Raw genomic sequence first — 24,211 nt, 5'->3', positions numbered from 1 at the left:
TCCTGGTAGAAATGTAAAATGATATCCCTCCTTTGGACAATAGTTCCACATCTTCTTATAAAGTTACAAATGCATCTGCAACATGACTCAGCAATCCCATGACTAGATATTTAACCCAAAGAAATCAAAACCTCTTGTACAAAATCTTGAACAATCTATGAAATAATTTCATAAAGCTTTATTAATAAATATCAAAAATTGGAAATAACCCAATTTTCCCAAGATAGTCATACAGGAGAGTAATTCTCAGAGGCAAATAGATAAACTATAGATGCATACAAGAATAGGATAAATTAAAAGAAATTTATACTGACTGAAGCAGTCAGATCAAAAGAGTCCATTCTACTTGATCCCATTTACTTGAAGTTCTAGACCAGACTAAATTATTGAATAGTGACAGAAAAAAAGACCAATGGTTGCCTGAAGCAATAGTGGGAGGGATTACCTACAAAGAACCCAAGGAAATGTTCTAGATGATGTAAATGTTCTATATGTTGACAGGGCTAATGGTTACATTAGGAGATATATTTATCAAAACATACCTAACTATGCACTTAAAATGGGGGCATTTGTTATATGTAAATTACACCACAAAAAAGTTGATTTAAAATCATAACATACTTTCTTTGTTGGGCTGTGGGTAATTAGGAAAAGATTTATGCCCATTGAACCCTCCCTCCATGGTTAGAGCAGTGATATCTATGTTGGCCACAGGTGTAGACCTAACTCTAATTAGGTTATTTTTAAGAGTGAAGCCAAACACCTACACTATAAGGAGACTGATATAAAAGAACCTGAAAAAAAAGAAAAAGAAAAAAAAAAAACAGATCCTGAACTTATTTGAGTCAGTACCATAGGAAACTCAGAAAAAAGCTGGGAAACAATCTTACAACAAACATGATCAATGGTCAATTTCAATGTAGTTTATGTTTTATTGGGATATACTGATGGAAGGTGGGATATACAAAGCATTTTGAGTACCCATTAGAGTCTAGACATTGCTGGGCTACAAAGATGAATCAAACAATAACTGTCACATAGGAACTTTAAATATAAAGGGGGAAAAAGCATGCACAGAAGTAATTTTAAGAGAAGTGCCTCCCTACAAAGATGTGGTAATAAAGAAATATTCCAGGAAGTAACACATTATGATACAGACAAAACTTTAACAGTCATCCTGAAAAGGCACACTGGCAGAAATATTAACATGTTAAAAAGACACCATCAATCTAAACTTTTTTAAACCCATAAAATAAAGAGCATTCTCTGTGTTAGCATTTGCAAATGTATCCTTCCAGCAAAGCTCAAATAGCACATAGAATTAGCTGAAGCATTCAGTTCAAAATTAGTACTGAAATGGAGTCCTGGAAACTCAAATAACCACCCACATCTGAGCCATGAAAGAGTAATTTAGCTCCGCCTAAGGGGCAATATGTTTCATAAAACCCCTATCCTTTTTTCTATGATATAATGCAACTAATCTTAATGGGTTTTGCCTTAAAAACCTCTTAAAGTCTGCAGCAAAATAACCCAGAATTACCATATCTTCAATTAAACATACTGTGCTGCTCTAGGGGGATTGGACTTGAATACAGTGTTTATCAAGATTGCAAAGTCTAAGAGCTGCTACTACTCTATTAACTGGCTAATCTGAGTTCTAAATGGGGACATTAAAAGGGGAATATAGATCTCTTTCAATAATGGAAATAATTCCTTATCTGATAAACTTTCTTCTTGGATCACATCTTAACCCATCCTTCATTTCTCATATCCCAAATATAGCCCACTTTTTTAAAGTTCAATTCAATCATCAACTTTGGCATGCCATCCTTGATTTCCCTTGAAAAAGGAGAAATCTTCCCTTGAATTTCTTTAACACTTCCTTTTCCTCCATTTTAAAATATAACACTACTTTCAACATATTATAATGTGTGTCATTTCATTCTGGATTTCAAGTTTCTTGATCCCAAAATATGTCTTATTTACATTGGCAAATTGTACCTTCAGGGTATCTGATATTATGCCTAATAAACTAAGAAATAATTGATTAAAGTGATACAGCAAAAACAAAAATGTCTATTTATGAGAACAGAGTTGTATTTGAAAATTCTATTAGTATAATTTCATCTGAAAGCAAAACTTGGTCCTATTATGGGACAACCATATTCCTTGAAATTCCTAAGCAGTTCTGTTCTTATTCCACAATTTTACTTGAGGAACACACAAAAACATGTTTGAAAAAAAAATATGAAGAAAACAATGGATTAAGGAGAAGGTAAGAATTTTTATGGCGTAAAGGAAACCAAACAAAACACTGTCAATAAGGAGGTGACACAACCTCTTTGAATAGATATGAATCAACAATTGACAATTACATCATAAATTTATCAATGTGAATTTGTCAACTCTTTTACACAAATGCTCTGATCTTACTGAATTGTACCATCATCCAAGATCTGAACAGATAATTCCATCTCCCTATTTGGAATATTTGGGAGATTTCAGTTGAACAGTGTGAACATTCATTTTATTCTCTCATTAGAAAGAAGAGGCGTGTTTCTCAGCCAGATGGTAGGCAAAGGAAAGAGGTCCTAATTTAGGTAAATTGGGCTGCATACATCTAAGAAGGAGATGAAAGAACTTAAAAATGTAGCCACAGAGGTATGTCTCTAAGACACCCTTTTAAGATTCATGACTCTAAAGATTATGGCTGACTGACAGACCCACTGTTACACCATTAGATCCACCTAGACATGAACATGGAAGCCATACTTCCCCAGATTGCAGCCAACGAATAAGAAAGCATGGTGGTAGTAGTGGCTGGTCATTCCTACATGAGTAACTTTTACTTGAGGATTTCCCTTGGCTAAGGCAAGAGAAGTGCTGAAGTCTGAGATGGTGGGATTAGCTCAAGTCTTTTTTTGTTTTGTTTTGTTTCTTTTTGTTTCTCTCATGGCAAACCTGTATCATTGAAACGTTTAAGTGCGCACTTTGCTCCCTTCTATAATTTGCAGGCATTTCTCTCAATACATCTCTCAGATTTCCAGCCCTGTCTTGGCCTTTACTGCCCTGAACTGAATAAAAAGAACATCTTTTTAGATTTATTTGCCCCATAAGTGGAGACTCAGATTTAAGCCATTCCCATGAATATACTTGGTATTTTTCCCCAGGCCCTTTATTCCAACTTGTGATTCATTATAACAGACTTTCTTTATAGTATCTAGAGCAATGATTTTTAAATACTATTCTGAGGATTATTCTAAATCATGCTTTATTAAAAAAATTTAAAGCACGGTCCTATCTTAAGATCAGCATTAAGTATAAAAAATAATAAATGCACAAGAATATATATGTATCTTAACTATCTCTTCTGGGTTAATTTGGTAAACAACCATGTGTATCCACTTTATATCGTTGCAAAAAAACCCCATAAATTTAGTAGTTTATAAAAACACATTATTATTTCACAGTTTGTATAGGTCAGGAGCCCAGCCATGGCTTACTTGGGTTCTCTGCTCAGGGTCTCCTAAGGCTATGCTCAAGTTGTTGGCTGCTTTTATTTTAATCTTGGGGCTCAAGTAGAAAAGAATATGCTTGCTGCTAGCATCCATTTCCATGCTGCTGTTTACTGATATCCCCAATATTTTACTGGCTGGAGGCCATTTGTTGGTCCCTAGAGGCTGCCTACAAGTTCATTAATGTGTGGTTCTCTTCATAGGTAATTGACAACATTTTTATCTACTTCTTCAAGAACAGTATGACCATCTCTTTTTCCAATCTACTAAGACAGCATCTTATACAACCAAACATAATTACAGGAGTGACATCCAATCACCTTTGCTATATATTATATAAAACAAGTTAGAAGCAATCATGGATCCCACCCACAGTCTAGGGAAGGGATGATATAAGGACTTGGATCACTGTGGGTCACTTTATAGTGTTTCACCACCCAGGGTTTGGCAACCATATCAGCCTAGATGATAAGAGGATAATTTATCTCAAAAACTGGAACTAAAATGACCTGAGCACATGATAAATATTAAGAACCATACATCATCCTTTTCTTCAACTTTGAAGATAAGATTGCCATTCTGACAGACATAAAGAGGATTTTGAAGCAGTTGTGTGATATTCAGACAATGTCACTGTTCCCTATTTTTATAGCCAAGGGAGTAAACAGAAGAAAATCATATTTCAGACCTCTAGATGTTTCTGTAGCACAAGAGGACAGACATCAAAAAAATTCTTCCTCCAAACTGAATTCACTAAAAGATACATAAAAACATTTTAGAAAGCACTTGAGCTCAGTGGTGAAGAATTTATACCCTTATATACAATAAATCAGAATTTGAACATTTGATTTAATTATTACTAATTATGTGACTGAATGAATGAGTTTCTCATACTATTTATTTCCTCACCTGTAATGAGAATAAGAGAGCCTATATTAATAATTGCTTCTGAAGATTAAATGTGATAATATACTATATAAAGACATGATTATGGTCATAGTCAAATTTATATGAGAGGAGACCTTATGGAAAACAAAACAGAGTGGTGTGATACAAATTAATATTGCAAGAAATGGATGATGTCACAGCAAATAAAAATGCAATTAGATGGTAATCTTGAAGGGGCATCTGGGTGACTCAGTTGGTTGACTGTCCAACTCTTAATATCAGCTCAGGTCACGATCTCACAGTTCAGTTCATGGGATGGAGTCCCACGTTGCGCTCTACGCTGACAACACAAAGCCTGCTTGGGATTCTCTCTTTTCCTCTCTCTCCTCTTCCCAGCTCATGTGCACATACACACTCTCTCTCTCAAAATAAATAAACATTTAGAAGATAATTTTGAAAGTAATACAAAATTGAAAAGCAAAGGATAAATATTAGGAATAAAATGTAAATTAAATATAAATAAAAATATTTTTAAAAGACCAATCCAGAAAATAGCTTATTAACTTAAAAAAAATCCTAGGTTTCTTGTCACAATCTAAATATTAACTACTCGTATGTATATTTTGCATGTATTAAGGGAAGGAAACCATAATTCTAAATTTCCTACTCCACCAAATTGTTGCCCATAAAAAACTTAAAAAATAACTTTTTACATATGCAAAGTCTAGAAAAACATATTACTTAGGTATATTATTCCTGAAAATATTATCCAAACATATGACCCAGCTAACCAAGATATGACTCCAAAAGATTAAACCAAAAGTGTGAAAAATAAGAAAGGAGGGAATTGGCATTTGTGATCACTGAAATAGTTAAAATTATAGGGATATGTGTAAATAACTACTAAAAATGTGATTGTGACAACAACAGATGGAACGATAGGATTATACATATAGTGTTACTTTTGTTTTTAATTCTGGAGATTACAACCTTAGATTTTCAACCAAGTATATTGATTAGTGAAACAAATATTCTGCCTCATCTTTCATAATTAAGCATCATACTTATTATGTGAAAATTAGGCCAGCATTGGTTGAATAATATGCTAAAACTAAATTCTATATATATATGTATATTTTATGTATATATATGTGTGAATTAGCATAATAGTCAAGAAAAGCTATGACATTAATTTTACTTTTCTCTGAAAAGTATTTTTTTATTTTGTATTTGAAAAAACATAATCTGTTTATGTGCTTTAAAACAACATGACATAGTAAAGGTTGCAAATAAAGACATAAGTGAATATATTAAGGAGACACAAACAAGGAATAGAGCAGTATTAACATATAATATATAAAGAAGAAAAACAACCAGAAAGACATAAAGCTTTATTTTATGATAAGCAAACACGTTAAGGATAACCACACCTAACTTAAAACTAATAAAATAGTACTAGAACACAGAAAAAAACCAAAACTTTTAAAAAATGATCAGATTTGGCTATGTGGGAAATTTTTAGAAATAGTAAAATGAGAATTTATTCAGAATACATACATTTTCTAATTAAAATTGAATAGAACTTGACATTAAATAAATTTAAATAATTTAAAAATTGTTAAATTCTTTTTTTTATTTAAAAAAAAATTTTTTTTTCAACGTTTATTTATTTTTGGGACAGAGAGAGACAGAGCATGAACGGGGGAGGGGCAGGGAGAGAGGGAGACACAGCATCGGAAACAGGCTCCAGGCTCTGAGCCATCAGCCCAGAGCCTGACGCGGGGCTCGAACTCACGGACCGTGAGATCGTGACCTGGCTGAAGTCGGACGCTTAACCGACTCCGCCACCCAGGCGCCCCAAAAATTGTTAAGTTCTTGAATATTCAAAAGTATTCTCTTACATAATATTGGATCAATAGGGGACTTCAATATATTATACATCAACATATAAAAATAAAGACAGACAAAAATAGTTGAATTTGAATATAAGTAAGTCCACAACCTAAATGTTTTCATTATTTGAAAACAGAAAATAAATTAGCTGAGCTGAATAAGTAAAATTACAAAGAAAAAAGTAAACTAAGTAAATAAACAAGCTGAAAAACAGCATCACTCATAAAATATAGAGATCATATTTTTTTAAAGTAAGTCATACTGTAAAACCTTGGTTTGTGAGCATGATCCATTCCAGAAACATGCCTGTAATACAAAGCACTCATATATCAAAGTGAATTTTAAGAACTATTGGCTCAGTTGTGATCATGTGACTTTCGGCATCACGTACTACTTGTATTGCGAGATATTGCTCACTTATCAAGTTAAATTTATTAGAAATGTCTGCCATCTTGCAGAAAACTCGCAGAACAAGTTCCTTGCAGTCCAAGGTTTTACTGTATTAGAAAATATTTGTAAAATTTAGTCAAGCAAAAAAGTAAGCAGCAATGAGCTTTCACAAGAAAAAAATAAGATATCTAGTGATATATTGGACTTGCTCAAACGTTATACACTATGAAAACAATTTAATCTTAATGACAATTAAAAAATTACTTTTACAATGTATACATTTCATGCAATCCCTATCAAAATACCAATAGCATTTTCACAGAACTAGAACAAATAAATCCTAAAGTTTGTATTGAACCATAGAAGAGCTTGAATAGTTAAAGGAATCTTTAAAAAGTAAAGCAAAGTTGAAGGAATCACAATTCTGGACTTCAAGTTACATTAAAAAGTTGTGGTAAACAAAACAGTAGGGAATTGGCACAAAAACAGACACACAGATGAACAGAACAGAATAGAAAATCCAGAAATAAACCCACAATTAAACTGTCAATCAACCTTCTACAAAGCAGGAAAGAATATCCAATGGGAAAAAGACAGTCTCCAACAAATGGTGTTGGGAAAACTGGACAGCAACATGCAAAAGGAAGAAACTGGACCACTTTCTTATACCATACACAAAAGTAAATTCAAAATGGATTAAAGACCTAAATGGATTAAAGACACCTGAAAACATAAAAATACTATAAGAAAACACAGGCAGTAACCTCTTTGACATTAGCTGTAGCAACTTTTTTTCTAGATATGTCCCCTGAGACAAGGGAAACAAAAGCAAAAATAAACTATTGGAACTTTATAAAAATAAAAAGCTTCTTCATAGTGAAGGAAACAATGAAAACTAAGAAGCAATGTATGGAATGGGAGAAGATATTTGCAAATGAGACATCAGATAAAGGGCTAGTATCCAAAATATATAAAGAACTTGCAAAATTCAACCCCCAAAAGACAAATAGCCCAACTGAAAAGTGGGCAGAAGACATTAGCAGACATTTCTCCAAAGACATCCAGATAGCCAGGAGACACATGATAAGATGCTCATCATCACATATCATCAAGGAAATGCAAATCAAAACTACAATGAGATATCACCTCACACCCACTGTAATGGCTAAAATCAACAACCCAAGAAACAACAGGCATTGGCGAGGATGTGGAGAAAAAGGAACCCTTGTGTCACTGTTGGTAGGAATGCAAACTGATACAGCCACTGTAGAAAATAGTGTGGAGGTTCCTCAACAAGTTAAAAATAGAACTACCTTAGGATCGAGCAATGGCAGTGAGTATTTACCCACAGAATACAAAAACACTAATTCAAAGGTATACAATGCACCCCTATGTTTATGGCATTTTATTTATAATAACCAAATCATAGTCCAAATGTACATAAACTAATGAATCGATGAAGAAAATGTGATACACACACACACACACACACACACACACACACACACACACTGGAATATTACTCGGCCATAAAAAAGAATGAAATCTTGCCATCTGCAATGACATGGATGGAGCTACAAAGTTAGAAAGTATAATGCTAAATGAAATAAGTCAATTAGAAAAAGACAAATACCAATGATTTAACTCATATGTGAAATTTAAGAAACAAAACAAGCAAGGGGAAATAATGAGAGAGAGAGAGAGAGAGAGAGAGAGACAGAAACAGACTTTTAATTATAGAGAGAAATCTGATAGTTACCAGAGGGGAGAAGGGTAGGGAATGAGTTAAATAGGTGATGGAAATTAAAGAGTTCACCTTTCATGATGAGCACAGAGTGATGTATGAAACTGCTGAATTACTATATTGTACACTTGAAACTAATATAACACTGTATGTTAACTAATTGGAAATGAAATAAAAACTTAAAAAAGACATAAAATGTAAAGCATTAAAGAAAAAGAAAAGGAAGTGATGTGATATGATTTGTTTTAAAATTACTACTTTGGCTGTTAAATAGCAACCCATGGCAACACAGGAAGTAAAAAAAAAATGGCTAATTAAGAGGAAATAACACAAGCAAAGATTATACTGGTTAGGTTTGATTTTAATTGAATATGTATCATTCCAATAAACACATGATTCAGAAATAAATAACTGAGAAATTATTTGGATTTATAAATGACTAAGGTTATCACATTAGTCTTAAACAACTTCACACAAATTAATGAGAAGAATACTAAGACCACAGTAGTTAAATTAATTAACCAATACAACTGAAAAATTGGCAAAGATGAAGTCAAGCTTTCACTTTTGGCAGATGACATGATACTATACATGGAAAATCCGATAGACTCCAGCAAAAGTCTGCTAGAACTGATACATGAATTCAGCAAAGTCACAGGGTACAAAATTAATGTGCAGAAATCAGTTGCATTCTTATACACTATTAATGAAGCAACAGAAAAACAAATGAAGAAACTGATCCCATTCACAATTGCACCAAGAAGCATAAAATACCTAGGAATAAACCTAACCAAAGATGTAAAAGATCTGTATGCTGAAAACTATAGAAAGTTTATGAAGAAAATTGAAGAAGATATAAAGAAATGGAAAAACATTCCGTGCTCATGGACTGGAAGAATAAATATTGTTAAAATGTCAATACTACCCAAAGCTATCTACACATTCAATGCAATCCCAATCAAAAGTGCACCAGCATTCTTCTCGAAGCTAGAACAAGCAATTCTAAAATTCATATGGAACCACAAAAGACCCCGAATAGCCAAAGTAATTTTGAAGAAGAAGACCAAAGCGGGAGGCATCACAATCCCAGACTTTAGCCTCTACTACAAAGCTGTCATCATCAAGACAGCATGGTATTGGCACAAAAACAGACACATAGACCAATGGAATAGAATAGAAACCCCAGAACTAGACCCACAAACGTATGGCCAACTAATCTTTGACAAAGCAGGAAAGAATATCCAATGGAAAGAAGACAGTCTCTTTAAGAAATGGTGCTGGGAGAACTGAACAGCAACATGCAGAAGAATGAAACTAGACCACTTTCTTACACCATTCACAAAAATAAACTCAAAATGGATGAAGGACCTGAATGTGAGACAGGAAACCATCAAAACCCTAGAGGAGAAAGCAGGAAAAAAACCTCTCTGACCTCAGCCACAGCAATTTACCTGACACATCTCCAAAGGCAAGGGAATTAAAAGCAAAAATGAACTATTGGGACATCATGAAGATAAAAAGCTTCTGCACTGCAAAGGAAGCAATCAACAAAACTAAAAGGCAACTGATGGAATGGGAAAAGATATTTGCAAATGACATATCGGACAAAGGGCTAGTATCCAAAATCTATAAAGAGCTCACCAAACTCCACACCCGAAAAACAAATAACCCAGTGAAGAAATGGGCAGAAAACATGAATAGACACTTTTCTAAAGAAGACATCCAGATGGCTAACGGGCACATGAAAAGATGCTCAATGTTGCTCCTCATCAGGGAAATACAAATCAAAACCACACTCAGATACCACCACACGCCAGTCAGAACGAATGAACAAATCAGGAGATTATAGATGCTGACGAGAATGTGGAGAAACGGGAACCCTTTTGCACTGCTGGTGGGAATGCAAATTGGTGCAGCCACTCTGAAAAACAGTGTGGAGGTTCCTCAAAAAATTAAAAATAGATCTACCCTATGACCCAGCAATAGCACTGCTAGGAATTTACCCAAGGGATACAGGAGTGCTGATGCACAGGGGCACTTGTACCCCAATGTTTACAGCAGTACTTTCAACAATAGCCAAATTATGGAAAGAGCCTAAATGTCCATCAACTGATGAATGGATAAAGAAATTGTGGTTTATATACACAATGGAATACTACTTGGCAATGAGAAAGAATGAAATATGGCCTTTTGTAGCAATGTGGATGGAACTAGATAGTGTTATGCTAAGTGAAATGAGTCATACAGAGAAAGACAGATACCATATGTTTTCACTCTTATGTGGATCCTGAAAAACTTAACAGAAGACCATGGCAGAGGAGAAGGGGGAAAGAAAGTTAGAGAGGGAGGGAGGCAAACCATAAGAGACTCTTAAAGACTGAGAATAAACTGAGGGTTGATGGGGAGTGGGTGGGAGGGAAAGTGGGTGATGGGCACTGAGGAGGTCACCTGTTGGGATGAGCACTGGGTGTTGTATGGAAACCAATTTGACAATAAATTTCGTATTAAAAAAATGCAGAGATTACATTAATTAAACCAATCTGAAAATTTGCATACTCACCAGTGATCACAAATCACAAATAGGAATAATATAACAACTCTGAATAGGAGTAATAGGAATAATAGGAATAGGAATAAGAATAATATAACAACTCTAAAATAACAACAACTTATTATATTAGAGTATTTACATACATTGATATTTTAATGTGTTATTACTAATTCTAAATGTATTTATGTCCCTGACCTAGAAATTATATCTGTAAAATATCCTATGGAAATAATACTTAATTTAAATTGGCCTTATAAACAAAATTGTTCCAGCAAAATTTCCAAAAATATGAAACTTAGAAAGAAAAAACTAACTTACATAACAGGGAATGGTCAAATGAAACCTGATGTAATATTATGAAGCCATTAAAAAAAGTAACTATTTCATGTGAAAGACTACTCATAGTGTTTGTAAGTAGGAGGGACAGGTTAAAATATTTTATATATAATTTTAAGCATGTATTTAAAAGTTCTATAGGTATAGAAACATACTGAAAGAAAATATAACAAAATATTAACACTGATGATTTTTAGCGCTGGTAATTACATGTTTTTATTCTTTCCTTTTCTTAACTTTCATTTTATCTTAATAAAGATATATTACTTTAGTATAGACTTTAGGATTATGTTAAATTCCTTGATTGCATTATTTAGTAGCAATCACTACAGAGTGCTCAGTAGAACAATATTGAAATGGGGATTAAAACCAGCTGGTGCACTTGGGTGGCTCAGTCGGTTGAGCATCAGACTCTTGATTTCAGCTCAAGTGTCTCATGATCTGCCCCAAGTCAGGCTCCAAGCTATGCACGGAGGCTTCTTAAGATTATCTCTCTCCCTCTCCGTCTGCCCTTCACCCCCTTGCAAACACAAGTGTGTTTGCTTTCTCTCTTCTCTTAAAAACAAAACAAAACAAAAAAACATGTGACCTAGAACAAGGGACAACAAAGCAGATCTCGCCAGTAATTTCTTTCACAAGCCAATCTTTCACAAGAACAATAAGATATCAGTAATTTAACTGCCTGTTGTAGTAAAACTTCTAAAACTCAATAGACAGAATTTAGAGTCTCTACACTGTATCACTTACAATGTCTAGTACACAATAAAACTTACTAGCCATGTGAAGAAAGAAAATCTATAGAATATGATCATACAATTTTCAAAACCACCACATGTTATACTCCATTTCTGAGAAATCATAATATATAAAACATACTGTAAACTCCGTCAAGTCTAAAGGAAAGTTACCTGTTTAACTATTTCCCAAACTTATTTTATGATGGAAAATTCTGTCATGAACTCTTAAAGCTGGAAACATCTTGAGAACAAAGCTCTCACCCATTATGAGAATCATTCTAGTTGAATAATTTGTTCTAATAAAACATAATCTGTGGTGTCTCTCCAAAAACATTTGAAAAAATACTAAGCTGGTAGCCTACCATCTCCCAGAAACATTGTATACAAAGGGAGGACCTTGTCATTGGGATCTCTTACCCTAGGCACACACAGGATAATACTGGATCATTTCTATCAATAAGTACTAAGATTTGTGTATGTACAGTACAGAAAATACTATGTACAGTATTTTCTACCTAACTTGTCATTTTATGAGCCAAAACTTTTGTATTTGTATCACAAAAATGTATTTAACGCTTCCAAAATGTTAAGTACCATATTTTACTATCTTAAAATATAGTACATATTTTAAATAAAATGACGTTTAATTTTTAAATGTGGGTTCCTCAGAGAGTTCCTGATTATTTTGCACCTTCACACCTAATCTTCTCTCATACCCGACCTTGGAGAACATTATGTTCTCCAGAAACTTTACTTGTTTGTTTGTTTGTTTGTTTATTGCTATTGTTTATAAATTACTTGACTGTGCATATGGAATTATGATGGTTAATCCTTCTTGGTGTTGCTTTAATTCAAACTACTAAAATATAAACAAGGACAAGTAAATAATCAGAATTAGAGATTTCTATAAAAGGAGAAATTTGAAACTTTGTTTTTAAAGGTAGAAAATGTATCTTGACTAGTCCTCAAATATGCAAGGAAGAATAAAGAAGGTTATTATGAACTCAGCAAATTCTAGAAAAGATCAAATAACTTCCTATCTATTTAACTACAGAGGAGATTAAGTAAAAAAATTTCTGGTTATATGCATTGAGGTAATTTATCTAGACTTTTCAGACCAGAATCATGTCTTCCTTCTTCATATGGGGGGAAATAAGCAATACCTTTATCTTGGAAGAAATACCCGAAAGCACTCTACTCCCAACTTCACTGTGGTATTAATAGGAATCCTAATCAATTTTTTTTTAATCCAAGAACGAAATCCTTTGCTGTAAAGCTATCATTCTGTAGGAGAAGCTAGTCACAAATTATATGGATGGATGCCCATGATTTATGAAAAACAAATAGTGTGAAAGAGAACTGAAACAACGAAAGAGATGAATATTGACATGCTTCTGAAATATTTTGAAATATATGAGAGACAATTTCATTCACTGAAAAAGAAAATATACCGCTACGGAAAGGCAATCAATTCTAAAATTCATCATCTCTGAATGTGTTCCCCCTGATGTGATACAATATGAAGTACACACTAGCAGCTCTGAAGTACATTTGCCAAGAATATAGGACCTCAAGATAATCAAGCCTTCATCTCTAATTTCTAATTCACAGGAAACACAGTGGACAGAAAAATAATTTAAATTATACCATAAGGAGGAAATCAGACAAAAGAGACTTTATTTGAAATTTGATTCATACAAACCACATAGAGGAAGCTATTTTAAAGGCACTGGGAAAAAAAATTAAAATGTATTTTGTAGCAGAATGTTAACATGTATTTTTAAATTTTGATGGTGTGATAATAGGATTGCAATTTATGTAAGAAATGTACTTAGATTTTTACAGATGAAACTATAGTATTTAGGATTAACCTGTAGTGAAATTACTAAAATACTTATAAAATAGAGACATTTCACAATAATAAAAAAGTTTTAAAAGATAAAGAACATACAATGAGATGTTGATGACTATTAAATCTACAGGGTCATTACTGAATATTAATTTATTCTATTCTCCACTTTTATGTAATGTGTATTATTAAATCTTAGATGCTATCCATTGCACCAGTAAAGAGGGAAAAGGGCCAAGAGTTACACTAGGGCACACCATGGCTCTGAGAGGCATTCCAACCTCAGAAGTATTAAAAGCTGAAATGTTACATGTGCTTTAGAATCAATGAAATATTGTATGTTTGGGATTGTTCATTAAAAAAGAACAAAATGAAATGAAGTTTGGAAATTACAAATCTGTATAAGTGGCAATGAGACAAATGCCCTCAATTCTTTTAAAAGGGACTCTGCTTGATTAAAGAGGTAACTGTGCCTGTTCCTAGTACAGAAGGCAGGTTAATCCATAAGTATTTTGGTTTGTGTATTCATCTGGGGAACCAAGAGCAAATGCATCACCCATATGGCTCATTTTGTTGCTTTCAAGGAAGCACTCAGAAATTAGTATCCTGGTGAAATATGGTCCAAAGTGCCATGACTCCTACATTCTTGGGACGGGAAGGCCCTAAGATAAGACACAACTTCTTTAGGAAGGATGTGCATGTTTAGTAAGGGAGGCTGTGTAACAAGGTTATAACTCAAAATTTGAATGTAGCTTTTCTCTGGCCGTTCCCGTCTTTTCTCTGTTTCTTATTGCTAGACGAACATTCTCTCTTCTTCAAGTCACTCCAAAGCAAAGACAAAGCTTCAAGAAACTAACCTCTCATCTCAAATATAAACATCTAAGTTACAGTGAAAATCTTGCTCATATGTATATGTGTGTGTGTGTGTGTGTGTAGTATAGTGTAGTATATACACATTTTTTTTTCTTTCCTAATAGAAACTGGTAAGCCTGGACCCTAGAGGAAAGGAATGAGACAAATGGAAGTCAGATTATGTTGTGGGCAAAGGGGACCATGGGTAGATGGAACTCAGAATTCTTCTTGGGGGCAGGCTTTCTTCACACAAATCTAGTACCTAAGGACAACCTCTCACTGGAAAGTCCTAGATACTGTCAGAAAGAAGGGAGCTTGAGTCTCTAAACTGTTGGTAGATAGAGACAGATGATTTATGTTTGTGTTAAGTCAGAGAAATCTAAAACAGAATATGAACAAGGCTACGACTTCTTCCTGGGAAATCTTAAAGGCAAGAGAAAGGTTTACTCCATGTTTTGGTGGCACAGCCAGGAGGAGAGTAAGACTGTGTAGGCACTGAACACACCCAGAGGTTGTTGGGTAAGAAATGCAGAATTGGAGCTGCACAGAGTCCTGTCCAATCGGTTCTCTGGGAAGTCTAGAAGGCATAAGAAAAAAGTAACTGGAATTATTTCCCTAGAGTACTTGGTTGCAGAAGGAATTGCTGCAAACTACTGCTGGAAAGAAAAGAAGCACCAAGGAATTGAAGGTAAGAGACCTCAGCAGGACACCTGGGAAGAGCTATTAAAATGCACCAGGAGAAAAAGAATAATCTCTAAACATCTGGCACACCCAGCAAACTCAAAGCTAACACAAGTTCAAGTAAGAACTCTCCCCTCTACCTTTTCCCCACTTCAGTCTTAGTGGGAAATCTAAACAGCAAGGAGTAGGGGAGAAGGTGAACACAGAGAAAGGGAGAAACCAGCTATGCCCTGATTTCCCACTTAAGTCTGCATTGGCTTAACTGGAACAAAGAGCCAATTTAACACAAATAAGGATCAGTAGCTCAAGATGGCACTAGGATTGTCTATTATCTAAAACTCAGAAAATTCATGACTCTGCTGTAGTTTTTATCCAGGGACATGACAAAAATAAAATTGTGTTTTATCTTAAGAATCATGCTTTTTTAAATATATTGTTAAATGTGGTTACTGCTCTTGCTTCATCTGGAGGAAGTTCCAGAGCTTCTCTTTTCCAGCAAAAGAACCAAATAAGTGCAGGATGGCCTAGTCCAAATCAACACTGAGGTGAATTTCTCCTGAGTGAATGTATGTTCTCAGGTTGCATTTGGTGGACCACCAAAGTCAACTGGGATTCTGATAGAGCTAAAAACAGAATTTCTCTATTTATTTTTCTTCCTCATACAGTAGGTTTGGAAAACATTTTACCTGGTAAACCTGGCAATGGAACTGCTGATGGCCTTATTCTCTGAATGAAGTAGTTATCAAGGTAATGCCTTGATAATGCTGTGTGTCTCATCAGTTCTCAGGACCTGTGAAACATGAAGCACATCAGAGACTAAGCACTGAACACAAAACCTCTCATATCCTAAAGCTAGTGAGAGACATCCTGAATGTACTTCCTGAAGGAAAAAATCACCTTTCTCCAGTCATAAAGGACACTTCTAGATAAGGTTGAGCAGGACAAAGAACTCAAGAGTATGAAATTTCTTTAGACATTTAATTCAGTAGAGAAAAATAATTTTATTTAGGACTTTATTTTTAATGTTGATGTTTTTGCCCTTAATTTGCAGACCATTTTAATCACTAGTCTTTTTATTTTCCTCAGGAATTTGATATAATATTAAAATTTGCTCCATCTCTGCACTGCTAGCTTTTATTGTTAGAATGTCTTTATGGATTAAAAATATAACTGATAATTTAAAAATCAATAACATTTATATTTATAGAGGATGGAAGACAGGAAGATTTAATCTAGAGTTCTCCTTACTGAGTGCGTTGTTAAACGACTAGGACTTTTCACTTTTGTCTCATCACAATCAGTGTTGCAGTTTTGAGAAGTCACCTACAGAATGAAGAAAGCATTGAGGGCAGCAGAAATAGAAACAGGAAAGCCAGTTGGAATTCTGCTGCATCATCTTTGAAAGATGATGAAAATAGGAACTGGGATAGAATGGAATAGAAGATGGGAAGACACAGAGAGGGCCAGGGAGACATCTAGGATTGAAATCTAGTGATGGAGTGGATCTTGGTGGGGACAGATAAGGGATAGCGAAGACTAAGGTGATGCCTACCTATATGCCCAGCTTGCAAAACTGAGTAGATGGTGATGTCATTTGTTGAAATATAGACTAGTAGAGAGATATAAATTTGGGTGGAATGAAAGATAATTTAGACAGTTTGAGACTTAGTGAATTTGAGTTGACTGAAGTACCTGTGAGACTTTGGTGTGACATCTCAGCAGAGAGTTTTTGGGTTTTGGATATAGAGGGCAGGTATTCAAGAGAGAGATTTATCTTGGTACTAATTTGAAACTTAAAGAATGGAAACCGTAGCAATAGATGAGTATGAACCAGTCTGAAAGCATAAAGTAGTAAGAGAAAGGGAGTCTCCGATAGAATTATGAAGAAACAAATGTATAAGAGAAGGAAAAAGGAAAATTGTTCAAGTATACAGGAATAATGGCTAGAAAAGAATGTATTTTCCTTGTGGCTTGATAAAGCTTCATCTCAAGATTTCTCCCCCAGTGCTCCTGGCAAAGTCCACTCTTAGAGTTATTCCCTAACCTCTAGAAATTATTTATTTAGCTCTTCTATGAATAATATGCATCAACCTAAAATTTAACTGCTATGTGTTTTACATGACCTATTCTTTTGTTAATTTATCTTGTACCTCCTCCCACCCACCCATTATAAAGTAATCTCCTAGGGAGTAACGACAGGGTCTTCATCATCATCACTAAACTTTCCCTGTCTTCTTTTTAGAATTTATACAGTACTTTTACACTCATTGTCTAATTTGCCAGTCCTAAACTCAAGTCGGAATAGTGATTCAAATTACATTAACAGCAAATGTTTTTGTTTTGTTTTATATTGAGACTATACTAAAGGTACTGTGGATGCAGAAATGACTTCCCAGCTTGCTTTGGGGATACTCTGTCCCCTGGGGACTGAGATATGCACATACTTGATTACTGTAAAGCTAAAGTTGGAATAATGCTGTAACAAAAAAACAGTAAGGACAGAAGGATTCAGATTCAACACCAACTACTATGTTCAGGCACTATCAAGGTTTTCCATATACCATTTCAATTAGGCTCATAACAATCCTGGGAGGAAAGATATTGTTATCTTCAGTCCATATAGATGAGAGAATTTGAATTAAGAAATGAAGAAAAGAATCATCCATGATCACATCACATAACTAGTTAGGAGACCAGGTCCCCAAATATGCCATGTCCTTTCTGTTTATATAAAAGTGCAAAGGTCCTACCTTCCCAAATTCTCTGAGCTATTTCCGAGCATTTAACAAGTGTTTGTTTATTTAAAATGATGCAGGTTTTTGAAATCGAAATAAGAACCCTAGTTAAGGATATTTATTAAAACTTTTCTGTTTTTATTCTCTCTGGATTAACCGTACATAATTAGTGAGTGGGGAATAAAACTATAAACAGGTGTTTTATTTTCCCTATACTGATAAGGTTATGTATGTAGGTTTTTTATTATTATTTTTTTTTAGTTTAGAGAGAGAAAGAGTGTGCAGAAGAGGGGCGGGGGGGGAGAGATAGATAGAGAGAGAGAGAGAGAGAGAGAGAGAGAGAGAGAGAGAGAGAGAGAATCTTAAGCAGGTTCCACATTCAGCATGAAGCTTGATGTGGGGCTTGATCCCACGAATCTGGGATCATGACCTGAACCGAAATCAAGAATCAGATGCTCAGCCAACTGACATGCCCAGATGCCCCAAATCTAGATTGATTAAAAGTATGTAACTTTATCTGTCTTGTGGTGAGTGGGTGGGGAGTGAACTAGAAAAGAAACACTAGGATTTAAATATTACAAGGACCCAAACTTACAAAAACAAATCCTAGTGAGCTTCAAAGTAGTATCCTCAATCTGGGAATTTATATAAGCTATTAGACAAATTTATTTAATATGTGAGGCAGGCTATTTCCACAAGTCAGACCATTATTCCTCGCAAGTCAGAGCTCTGAAATGAATTTGCTTGGATTGTAAATCCAAGTCCAACAGAATTTTAGGAGTAAAATAGAATTTTTGTAATGTTATAGAAACTTCTCTTTTACAAACAGTTATCAAAATCTACAATGTGCCTACGTAATAATCTAGGGAAACAGAATCAAATTCCTGGTCTCCTACTACTTAATCCAAATTTCTTTTCATTGCAGTGTTTTTCCCATGTGATTCACACACACACATACACATACACAGTTAAAAATCATGACATCAGAGATATCTGATTCCCCTAAGGACAGAATTAGTGAACTCTAAGAAAGGTCAATAGAAATATCTACAATGAAAAACAAAGAGAAAAATGAGTAGAAGGAAGTGGATCATCCAGCAGCCACAGGAAATTGTCAAATAGTCTAACACAATGTATGTGGAGTTCTGCAAAAAGAAAAAAGAAAAAACAACTGAAGGAATATTTGAATGGACAACAGTAGGGAATTTTTTTAAAAATTACTGAAATGTAATAAAATATATATTTAAGGGTCTCAGATCATTACAAGCAGAGGACATTTAAAAATGAAGAAAAAAATACATCATAGTTAAATTACTGAAAACCAAAGGTGAGGAGAAAAATATAAACACAGGCAGAGAAGAAATAACCTACAAATGGAGCAGTCAAGAATTATAAGAGACATTTTATGAAAGCTATGAAATCCAGAAGACAAATGAGTCAACATCTTTAAAGTACTGAAGGGAAAAAAAACCAATTCTATACATAAGAAAATATTTCTCAGAAATAGTCAAAATTGAGAAATTTTAGGCAAATAAAAACTGTGATTATTTACTATTAGCATTCTTAATGATAGGAAATGTTGAAAGAAGTTCTTCAGTCAGAAGTATAACAGGAATAGAAATTTTGATCTACACAGGGAAGAACCAAAAAAAAAAAGTCATTCTAATTGTTTTAAGAAATACTTGCCCTTAAGGTAAAAGTTGTTAAAATTTATCATTAGCTTTAAAATGTGTGTGTATGTGTGTGTGTGTGTATGTGTGTGTATAAAGTTCTATGCTATACAAAAATAATATAATACTATCTGAATTTAGAGTATGATAAACTCACAAATTAAAAAAAAAGCCAATAGTAGATATAAAATTGAATCATATAAGTACTAATTAAACAGAAGGCAGGAAAATGTTATTAAAAGTATGAAGAATAAATGGGACAAATAGAAAACAATTAGCAAGATAGTAAATTTAAGTCCAATATATTCAATAATAATATTCAATGTAAATCATGCAAACACTCCAATGAGAAGACAGAGATTGTCAGATGTTATTTTAAAAAGGCAAGATCCAAATCTGTACTGTCTACAAGAAGCCTATGTCACTTTAACTATAAACACATAAATAGGTTATAAGGAAAGGGGTTAGAAAATATATACAATTGAAACACTAATAAATTGGGGTTCCTGTATGCCTCAGTCAGTTGAGCATCCAACTTCGGTTCAGGTCATGATCTAGCGGTTTGTGAGCTGGAGCCCCATGTTGGGCCCTGTGCTGACAGCTCAGAGCCTGGAGCCTGCTTGGGATTCTCTCTCTCTCTGTCTTTCCCCCTGCTCAAACTTGTCTCTCTCTCGAAAATAAACACTTCAAAAAATAAAAAAGGAAGAAACTAATAAAAAAAGGCTGAAGCAACAATATTAATATCAAAATGGTAATATTATCAGGAATGTAATATGGTAAGTCAATTAATCAAAGCAATATAGTCCTTTTATATTTACCCAACAACATAATTTTAAGAACATAAAAATAAACACTGATACAGATGAAAAGTAGACAAATTTGTAATTATAATTGAAGTCTTCAATGCTCCATTCTTAGTATTTGGTAGAAAATGTAGCCAGAAAATCTCTCAGACTATCAACGATCTGAAAAGCATTATCAAGATATTTCACCTAAATGACATTTAAAAGACAATTCACCCATCAGTAAGTGTACATGGAGTACTCAAAAAGAGAGAAGATAGATATTTTGTGTCATAAAAAAAATCATAGCAAATTTTAAATAAGTGAAATAATATGAACTACCTTCAGTCAGCGGAATGTAATTAAACTAGACATCAAACACATAAAGACAACTGGAAAACACCCTAATATTTGGAAACCAAAAAGAAAATATCAAACTCACACAATTTTTACCCTTAAAATAGAAGAGGAGGGAACAATTCTTAGTTATTTTTATGATTCCAATAACCATACTAAGACATTAAATAAAACTACATAAATATATCCCTAATAACATGTAACAATAAGATTATCAGTAAATCAAATGAAGGAAAATATAAAAAGGATAATTCCTTATAAACAAATAGTGTTATCTAAGAGATCAAGGTTTAGTATAGTTTCCAAAAAAATCAGAGAAATTCACCACATTAACAGACTAAAAGAGAGAAATTATATAATTATCTCAGTAGAGGCAGAAAATGCATTTATTTATTTTTTTTTCAATATATGAAATTTATTGTCAAATTAGTTTCCATACAACACCCAGTGCTCATCCCAAAAGGTGCCCTCCTCAATACCCATCACCCACCCTCCCCTCCCTCCCACCCCCCATCAACCCTCAGTTTGTTCTCAGTTTTTAACAGTCTCTTATGTTTTGGCTCTCTCCCACTCTAACCTCTTTTTTTTTTTTCCTTCCCCTCCCCCATGGGTTTCTGTTAAGTTTCTCAGGATCCACAGAAGAGTGAAAACATATGGTATCTGTCCTTCTCTGTATGGCTTATTTCACTTAGCATCACACTCTCCAGTTCCATCCACGTTGCTACAAAGGGCCATATTTCGTTCTTTCCCATTGCCTTGTAGTACTTCATTGTGTATATAAACCACAGTTTCTTTATCCATTCATCAGTTGATGGACATTTAGGCTCTTTCCATAATTTGGCTATTGTTGAGAGTGCTGCTATAAACATCGGGGTACAAGTGCCCCTATGCATCAGTACTCCTGTATCCCTTGGGTAAATTCCTAGCAGTGCTATTGCTGGGTCATAGGGTAGGTCTATTTTTAATGTTCTGAGGAACCTCCACACTGTTTTCCAGAGTGGCTGCACCAATTTGCATTCCCACCAACAGTGCAAGAGGGTTCCCGTTTCTCCACATCCTCTCCAGCATCTATAGTCTCCTGATTTGTTCATTTTGGCCACTCTGACTGGCGTGAGGTGATATCTGAGTGTGGTTTTGATTTGTATTTCCCTGATGAGAAGCGACGTTGAGCATCTTTTCATGTGCCTGTTGGCCATCCAGATGTTTTCTTTAGAAAAGTGTCTATTCATGTTTTCTGCCCATTTCTTCACTGGGTTATTTGTTTTTCGGGTGTGGAGTTTGGTGAGCTCTTTATAGATTTTGGATACTAGCCCTTTGTCCGATATGTCATTTGCAAATATCTTTTCCCATTCCTTTGGTTGCCTTTTAGTTTTGTTGGTTGTTTCCTTTGCTGTGCAGAAGATTTTTATCTTCGTAACGTCCCAGTAGTTCATTTTTGCTTTTAATTCCCTTGCCTTTGGGGATGTGTCGAGTAAGAGATTGCTACGGCTGAGGTCAGAGAGGTTTTTTTCCTGCTTTCTCCTCTAGGGTTTTGATGGTTTCTTGTCTCACATTCAGGTCCTTTATCCATTTTGAGTTTATTTTTCTGAATGGTGTAAGAAAGTGGTCTAATTTCATTCTTCTGCATGTTGCTGTTCAGTTCTCCCAGCACCATTTGTTAAAGAGACTGTCTTTTTTCCATTGGATATTCTTTCCTGCTTTGTCAAAGATTAGTCGGCCATACGTTTGTGGGTCTAGTTCTGGGGTTTCTATTCTATTCCATTGGTCTATGTGTCTGTTTTGGTGCCAATACCATGCTGTCTTGGTGATTACAGCTTTGTAGTAGAGGCTAAAGTCTGGGATTGTGATGCCTCCTGCTTTGGTCTTCTTCTTCAAAATTACTTTGGCTACTCGGGGCCTTTTGTGGTTCCATATGAATTTTAGGATTGCTTGTTCTAGTTTCGAGAAGAATGCTGGTGCACTTTTGATTGGGATTGCATTGAATGTGTAGATAGCTTTGGGTAGTATTGACATTTTGACAATATTTATTCTTCCAATCCATGAGCAGGGAATGTCTTTCCATTTCTTTATATCTTCAATTTCCTTCATATACTTTCTATAGTTTTCAGCATACAGATCTTTTACATCTTTGGTTAGATTTATTCCTAGGTATTTTATGCTTCTTGGTGCAATTGTGAATGGGATCAGTTTCTTTATTTGTCTTTCTGTTGCTTCATTGTTAGTGTATAAGAATGCAACTGATTTCTGTACATGGATTTTGTATCCTGCAACTTTGCTAAATTCATGTGTCAGTTCTAGCAGACTTTTGCTGGAGTCTATCGGATTTTCCATGTATAGTATCATGTCATCTGCCAAAAGTGAAAGCTTGATTTCATCTTTGCCAATTTTGATGCCTTTGATTTCCTTTTGTTGTCTGATTGCTGATGCTAGAACTTCCAACACTATGTTAAACAACAGCGGTGAGAGTGGGCATCCCTGTCATGTTTCTGATCTCAGGGAAAAGCTCTCAGTTTTTCCCCGTTGAGGATGATGTTAGCTGTGGGCTTTTCATAATTGGCTTTTATGATCTTTAAGGATGTTCCTTCTATCCCGACTTTCTCAAGGGTTTTTATTAAGAAAGGGTGCTGGATTTTGTCGAAGGCCTTTTCTGCATCGATTGACAGGATCATATGGTTCTTATCTTTTCTTTTACTAATGTGATGTATCACGTTGATTGATTTGCGAATGTTGAACCAGCCCTGCATCCCAGGAATGAATCCCACTTGATCATGGTGAATAATTCTTTTTATATGCCGTTGAATTCGATTTGCTAGTATCTTATTGAGTATTTTTGCATCCATATTCATCAGGGATATTGGCCTGTAGTTCTCTTTTTTTACTGGGACTCTGTCTGATTTGGGAATCAAAGTAATACTGGCTTCATAGAATGAGTCTGGAAGTTTTCCTTCCCTTTCTATTTCTTGGAATAGCTTGAGAAGGATAGGTATTATCTCTGCTTTAAACGTCCGGTAGAACTCCCCTGGGAAGCCATCTGGTCCTGGACTCTTATTTGTTGGGAGATTTTTGATAACCGATTCAATTTCTTTGCTGGTTATGGGTCTGTTCAAGCTTTCTATTTCCTCCTGGTGAGTTTTGGAAGAGTGTGGATGTTTAGGAATTTGTCCATTTCTTCCAGGTTGTCCAATTTGTTGGCATATAATTTTTCATAGTATTCCCTGATAATTGCTTGTA

At 34.6% G+C, this 24,211-nt stretch overlaps 1 long non-coding RNA gene across 1 annotated transcript in view; it reads right to left on the bottom strand.

The window, feature by feature from the left end:
• Positions 1-24,211, bottom strand: part of LOC125175388 (uncharacterized) — an 86,697-nt gene that overhangs the window by 7,576 nt on the left and 54,910 nt on the right. The window contains exon 3 of the long non-coding RNA XR_007155767.1: positions 16,123-16,226. This is a non-coding gene — a long non-coding RNA (uncharacterized LOC125175388). The remainder of the gene's footprint in view (positions 1-16,122; positions 16,227-24,211) is intronic.

This window comes from Prionailurus viverrinus, chromosome C2 (genome assembly GCF_022837055.1).
Source record: "Prionailurus viverrinus isolate Anna chromosome C2, UM_Priviv_1.0, whole genome shotgun sequence".
Lineage (NCBI taxonomy): Eukaryota > Metazoa > Chordata > Mammalia > Carnivora > Felidae > Prionailurus > Prionailurus viverrinus.
The sequence above is the reverse complement of the archived record's forward strand: the minus strand, read 5'-3'. Positions and strand labels throughout refer to the sequence as shown.